Consider the following 7,500-nt stretch of genomic DNA (forward strand, 5'->3'; position numbering starts at 1 on the left):
TGAATTGCGAAGACGTTTTTTGAACAATTGTATTCCTTTCCCAAAACATCGAGTGCTAGTGTATAAAACCGCTAGAGAAAATAAATTGGCAGGCGAAACTTAAAAAGGAGAGACCCATGAACAGCATGGCCAGGCGGCTCACCTCGACGTTTTTCCCCCGAGCAAAGTCCGCCGAGACCCCCTGTATCCCACGGGGATGTACTGGCGTGCACTTAAAGGTTGATGCCGCTCTGTTACTTGGGAAACGAACCACAAGCCAAATCCAGCTAATTTGTGAATGACTTAGCTCTCCTGCTTTCTCGAGAACGTGCTTTTTTCGTCGGATGAAACTTCCACAGGCTTTTCCAGCAGATTTGCACCTGCACTCAAAAAAGTCAAAATTTTTACACATAGACCCCATCAAACGGGAGAAATTGGCCCGGATTGCTCTCATGTGCGTTACGGGGCATCGTTTCTCTCGCGCCGAATTCTCTCGAGCTGGGAAATCGCTCATTTTTGCGTCGCCAAATATCGTACGAACGCCGTGAAACTTCCACAGGCTTTTTCAGCAGATTTGCACGTGCACTCAAAAAAGTCAAAATTTTTACACATAGACCCCATCAAACGGGAGAAATTGGCCCGGATTGCTCTCATGTGCGTTACGGGGCATCGTTTCTCTCGCGCCGAATTCCATCGAGCTGGGAAATCGCTCATTTTTGCGTCGCCAAATATCGTACGAACGCCGTGAAACTTCCACAGGCTTTTTCAGCAGATTTGCACCTGCACTCAAAAAAGTCAAAATTTTTACACATAGACCCCATCAAACGGGAGAAATTGGCCCGGATTGCTCTCATGTGCGTTACGGGGCATCGTTTCTCTCGCGCCGAATTCCATCGAGCTGGGAAATCGCTCATTTTTGCGTCGCCAAATATCGTACGAACGCCGTGAAACTTCCACAGGCTTTTTCAGCAGATTTGCACGTGCACTCAAAAAAGTCAAAATTTGTACACATAGACCCCATCAAACGGGAGAAATTGGCCCGGATTGCTCTCATGTGCGTTACGGGGCATCGTTTCTCTCGCGCCGAATTCTCTCGAGCTGGGAAATCGCTCATTTTTGCGTCGCCAAATATCGTACGAACGCCGTGAAACTTCCACAGGCTTTTTCAGCAGATTTGCACGTGCACTCAAAAAAGTCAAAATTTGTACACATAGACCCCATCAAACGGGAGAAATTGGCCGGGATTGCTCTCATGTGCGTTACGGGGCATCGTTTCTCTCGCTCCGAATTCCATCGAGCTGGGAAATCGCTCATTTTTGCGTCGCCAAATATCGTACGAACGCCGTGAAACTTCCACAGGCTTTTTCAGCAGATTTGCACGTGCACTCAAAAAAGTCAAAATTTTTACACATAGACCCCATCAAACGGGAGAAATTGGCCGGGATTGCTCTCATGTGCGTTACGGGGCATCGTTTCTCTCGCGCCGAATTCCATCGAGCTGGGAAATCGCTCATTTTTGCGTCGCCAAATATCGTACGAACGCCGTGAAACTTCCACAGGCTTTTCCAGCAGATTTGCACCTGCACTCAAAAAAGTCAAAATTTTTACACATAGACCCCATCAAACGGGAGAAATTGGCCCGGATTGCTCTCATGTGCGTTACGGGGCATCGTTTCTCTCGCTCCGAATTCCATCGAGCTTGGAAATCGCTCATTTTTGCGTCGCCAAATATCGTACGAACGCCGTGAAACTTCCACAGGCTTTTCCAGCAGATTTGCACCTGCACTCAAAAAAGTCAAAATTTTTACACATAGACCCCATCAAACGGGAGAAATTGGCCCGGATTGCTCTCATGTGCGTTACGGGGCATCGTTTCTCTCGCGCCGAATTCTCTCGAGCTGGGAAATCGCTCATTTTTGCGTCGCCAAATATCGTACGAACGCCGTGAAACTTCCACAGGCTTTTTCAGCAGATTTGCACCTGCACTCAAAAAAGTCAAAATTTGTACACATAGACCCCATCAAACGGGAGAAATTGGCCGGGATTGCTCTCATGTGCGTTACGGGGCATCGTTTCTCTCGCTCCGAATTCCATCGAGCTGGGAAATCGCTCATTTTTGCGTCGCCAAATATCGTACGAACGCCGTGAAACTTCCACAGGCTTTTTCAGCAGATTTGCACGTGCACTCAAAAAAGTCAAAATTTGTACACATAGACCCCATCAAACGGGAGAAATTGGCCGGGATTGCTCTCATGTGCGTTACGGGGCATCGTTTCTCTCGCGCCGAATTCCATCGAGCTGGGAAATCGCTCATTTTTGCGTCGCCAAATATCGTACGAACGCCGTGAAACTTCCACAGGCTTTTCCAGCAGATTTGCACGTGCACTCAAAAAAGTCAAAATTTTTACACATAGACCCCATCAAACGGGAGAAATTGGCCCGGATTGCTCTCATGTGCGTTACGGGGCATCGTTTCTCTCGCGCCGAATTCTCTCGAGCTGGGAAATCGCTCATTTTTGCGTCGCCAAATATCGTACGAACGCCGTGAAACTTCCACAGGCTTTTCCAGCAGATTTGCACGTGCACTCAAAAAAGTCAAAATTTTTACACATAGACCCCATCAAACGGGAGAAATTGGCCGGGATTGCTCTCATGTGCGTTACGGGGCATCGTTTCTCTCGCTCCGAATTCCATCGAGCTGGGAAATCGCTCATTTTTGCGTCGCCAAATATCGTACGAACGCCGTGAAACTTCCACAGGCTTTTTCAGCAGATTTGCACGTGCACTCAAAAAAGTCAAAATTTTTACACATAGACCCCATCAAACGGGAGAAATTGGCCGGGATTGCTCTCATGTGCGTTACGGGGCATCGTTTCTCTCGCGCCGAATTCCATCGAGCTGGGAAATCGCTCATTTTTGCGTCGCCAAATATCGTACGAACGCCGTGAAACTTCCACAGGCTTTTCCAGCAGATTGGCACGTGCACTCAAAAAAGTCAAAATTTGTACACATAGACCCCATCAAACGGGAGAAATTGGCCGGGATTGCTCTCATGTGCGTTACGGGGCATCGTTTCTCTCGCTCCGAATTCCATCGAGCTGGGAAATCGCTCATTTTTGCGTCGCCAAATATCGTACGAACGCCGTGAAACTTCCACAGGCTTTTCCAGCAGATTTGCACCTGCACTCAAAAAAGTCAAAATTTTTACACATAGACCCCATCAAACGGGAGAAATTGGCCCGGATTGCTCTCATGTGCGTTACGGGGCATCGTTTCTCTCGCGCCGAATTCTCTCGAGCTGGGAAATCGCTCATTTTTGCGTCGCCAAATATCGTACGAACGCCGTGAAACTTCCACAGGCTTTTTCAGCAGATTTGCACCTGCACTCAAAAAAGTCAAAATTTTTACACATAGACCCCATCAAACGGGAGAAATTGGCCCGGATTGCTCTCATGTGCGTTACGGGGCATCGTTTCTCTCGCGCCGAATTCCATCGAGCTGGGAAATCGCTCATTTTTGCGTCGCCAAATATCGTACGAACGCCGTGAAACTTCCACAGGCTTTTTCAGCAGATTTGCACGTGCACTCAAAAAAGTCAAAATTTGTACACATAGACCCCATCAAACGGGAGAAATTGGCCCGGATTGCTCTCATGTGCGTTACGGGGCATCGTTTCTCTCGTGCCGAATTCTCTCGAGCTGGGAAATCGCTCATTTTTGCGTCGCCAAATATCGTATGAACGCCGTGAAACTTCCACAGGCTTTTTCAGCAGATTTGCACCTGCACTCAAAAAAGTCAAAATTTTTACACATAGACCCCATCAAACGGGAGAAATTGGCCCGGATTGCTCTCATGTGCGTTACGGGGCATCGTTTCTGTCGCGCCGAATTCCATCGAGCTGGGAAATCGCTCATTTTTGCGTCGCCAAATATCGTACGAACGCCGTGAAACTTCCACAGGCTTTTCCAGCAGATTTGCACGTGCACTCAAAAAAGTCAAAATTTTTACACATAGACCCCATCAAACGGGAGAAATTGGCCCGGATTGCTCTCATGTGCGTTACGGGGCATCGTTTCTCTCGCGCCGAATTCTCTCGAGCTGGGAAATCGCTCATTTTTGCGTCGCCAAATATCGTACGAACGCCGTGAAACTTCCACAGGCTTTTTCAGCAGATTTGCACGTGCACTCAAAAAAGTCAAAATTTTTACACATAGACCCCATCAAACGGGAGAAATTGGCCGGGATTGCTCTCATGTGCGTTACGGGGCATCGTTTCTCTCGCTCCGAATTCCATCGAGCTGGGAAATCGCTCATTTTTGCGTCGCCAAATATCGTACGAACGCCGTGAAACTTCCACAGGCTTTTTCAGCAGATTTGCACGTGCACTCAAAAAAGTCAAAATTTTTACACATAGACCCCATCAAACGGGAGAAATTGGCCGGGATTGCTCTCATGTGCGTTACGGGGCATCGTTTCTCTCGCGCCGAATTCCATCGAGCTGGGAAATCGCTCATTTTTGCGTCGCCAAATATCGTACGAACGCCGTGAAACTTCCACAGGCTTTTTCAGCAGATTGGCACGTGCACTCAAAAAAGTCAAAATTTGTACACATAGACCCCATCAAACGGGAGAAATTGGCCGGGATTGCTCTCATGTGCGTTACGGGGCATCGTTTCTCTCGCTCCGAATTCCATCGAGCTGGGAAATCGCTCATTTTTGCGTCGCCAAATATCGTACGAACGCCGTGAAACTTCCACAGGCTTTTCCAGCAGATTTGCACCTGCACTCAAAAAAGTCAAAATTTTTACACATAGACCCCATCAAACGGGAGAAATTGGCCCGGATTGCTCTCATGTGCGTTACGGGGCATCGTTTCTCTCGCGCCGAATTCTCTCGAGCTGGGAAATCGCTCATTTTTGCGTCGCCAAATATCGTACGAACGCCGTGAAACTTCCACAGGCTTTTTCAGCAGATTTGCACGTGCACTCAAAAAAGTCAAAATTTTTACACATAGACCCCATCAAACGGGAGAAATTGGCCCGGATTGCTCTCATGTGCGTTACGGGGCATCGTTTCTGTCGCGCCGAATTCCATCGAGCTGGGAAATCGCTCATTTTTGCGTCGCCAAATATCGTACGAACGCCGTGAAACTTCCACAGGCTTTTTCAGCAGATTTGCACGTGCACTCAAAAAAGTCAAAATTTGTACACATAGACCCCATCAAACGGGAGAAATTGGCCCGGATTGCTCTCATGTGCGTTACGGGGCATCGTTTCTCTCGCGCCGAATTCTCTCGAGCTGGGAAATCGCTCATTTTTGCGTCGCCAAATATCGTACGAACGCCGTGAAACTTCCACAGGCTTTTTCAGCAGATTTGCACGTGCACTCAAAAAAGTCAAAATTTTTACACATAGACCCCATCAAACGGGAGAAATTGGCCCGGATTGCTCTCATGTGCGTTACGGGGCATCGTTTCTGTCGCGCCGAATTCCATCGAGCTGGGAAATCGCTCATTTTTGCGTCGCCAAATATCGTACGAACGCCGTGAAACTTCCACAGGCTTTTCCAGCAGATTTGCACGTGCACTCAAAAAAGTCAAAATTTTTACACATAGACCCCATCAAACGGGAGAAATTGGCCGGGATTGCTCTCATGTGCGTTACGGGGCATCGTTTCTCTCGCGCCGAATTCCATCGAGCTGGGAAATCGCTCATTTTTGCGTCGCCAAATATCGTACGAACGCCGTGAAACTTCCACAGGCTTTTCCAGCAGATTTGCACGTGCACTCAAAAAAGTCAAAATTTTTACACATAGACCCCATCAAACGGGAGAAATTGGCCCGGATTGCTCTCATGTGCGTTACGGGGCATCGTTTCTCTCGCGCCGAATTCTCTCGAGCTGGGAAATCGCTCATTTTTGCGTCGCCAAATATCGTACGAACGCCGTGAAACTTCCACAGGCTTTTTCAGCAGATTTGCACCTGCACTCCAAAAAGTCAAAATTTTTACACATAGACCCCATCAAACGGGAGAAATTGGCCCGGATTGCTCTCATGTGCGTTACGGGGCATCGTTTCTCTCGCTCCGAATTCCATCGAGCTTGGAAATCGCTCATTTTTGCGTCGCCAAATATCGTACGAACGCCGTGAAACTTCCACAGGCTTTTCCAGCAGATTTGCACCTGCACTCAAAAAAGTCAAAATTTTTACACATAGACCCCATCAAACGGGAGAAATTGGCCCGGATTGCTCTCATGTGCGTTACGGGGCATCGTTTCTGTCGCGCCGAATTCCATCGAGCTGGGAAATCGCTCATTTTTGCGTCGCCAAATATCGTACGAACGCCGTGAAACTTCCACAGGCTTTTCCAGCAGATTGGCACGTGCACTCAAAAAAGTCAAAATTTGTACACATAGACCCCATCAAACGGGAGAAATTGGCCGGGATTGCTCTCATGTGCGTTACGGGGCATCGTTTCTCTCGCTCCGAATTCCATCGAGCTGGGAAATCGCTCATTTTTGCGTCGCCAAATATCGTACGAACGCCGTGAAACTTCCACAGGCTTTTTCAGCAGATTTGCACGTGCACTCAAAAAAGTCAAAATTTGTACACATAGACCCCATCAAACGGGAGAAATTGGCCCGGATTGCTCTCATGTGCGTTACGGGGCATCGTTTCTCTCGCGCCGAATTCCATCGAGCTGGGAAATCGCTCATTTTTGCGTCGCCAAATATCGTACGAACGCCGTGAAACTTCCACAGGCTTTTCCAGCAGATTTGCACCTGCACTCAAAAAAGTCAAAATTTTTACACATAGACCCCATCAAACGGGAGAAATTGGCCCGGATTGCTCTCATGTGCGTTACGGGGCATCGTTTCTCTCGCGCCGAATTCTCTCGAGCTGGGAAATCGCTCATTTTTGCGTCGCCAAATATCGTACGAACGCCGTGAAACTTCCACAGGCTTTTTCAGCAGATTTGCACCTGCACTCAAAAAAGTCAAAATTTTTACACATAGACCCCATCAAACGGGAGAAATTGGCCCGGATTGCTCTCATGTGCGTTACGGGGCATCGTTTCTCTCGCGCCGAATTCCATCGAGCTGGGAAATCGCTCATTTTTGCGTCGCCAAATATCGTACGAACGCCGTGAAACTTCCACAGGCTTTTTCAGCAGATTTGCACGTGCACTCAAAAAAGTCAAAATTTGTACACATAGACCCCATCAAACGGGAGAAATTGGCCCGGATTGCTCTCATGTGCGTTACGGGGCATCGTTTCTCTCGCGCCGAATTCTCTCGAGCTGGGAAATCGCTCATTTTTGCGTCGCCAAATATCGTACGAACGCCGTGAAACTTCCACAGGCTTTTTCAGCAGATTTGCACGTGCACTCAAAAAAGTCAAAATTTGTACACATAGACCCCATCAAACGGGAGAAATTGGCCGGGATTGCTCTCATGTGCGTTACGGGGCATCGTTTCTCTCGCTCCGAATTCCATCGAGCTGGGAAATCGCTCATTTTTGCG

This window comes from Lampetra planeri, chromosome 4 (genome assembly GCF_965212315.1).
Source record: "Lampetra planeri chromosome 4, kcLamPlan1.2.h2, whole genome shotgun sequence".
NCBI classification, from domain to species: domain Eukaryota; kingdom Metazoa; phylum Chordata; class Hyperoartia; order Petromyzontiformes; family Petromyzontidae; genus Lampetra; species Lampetra planeri.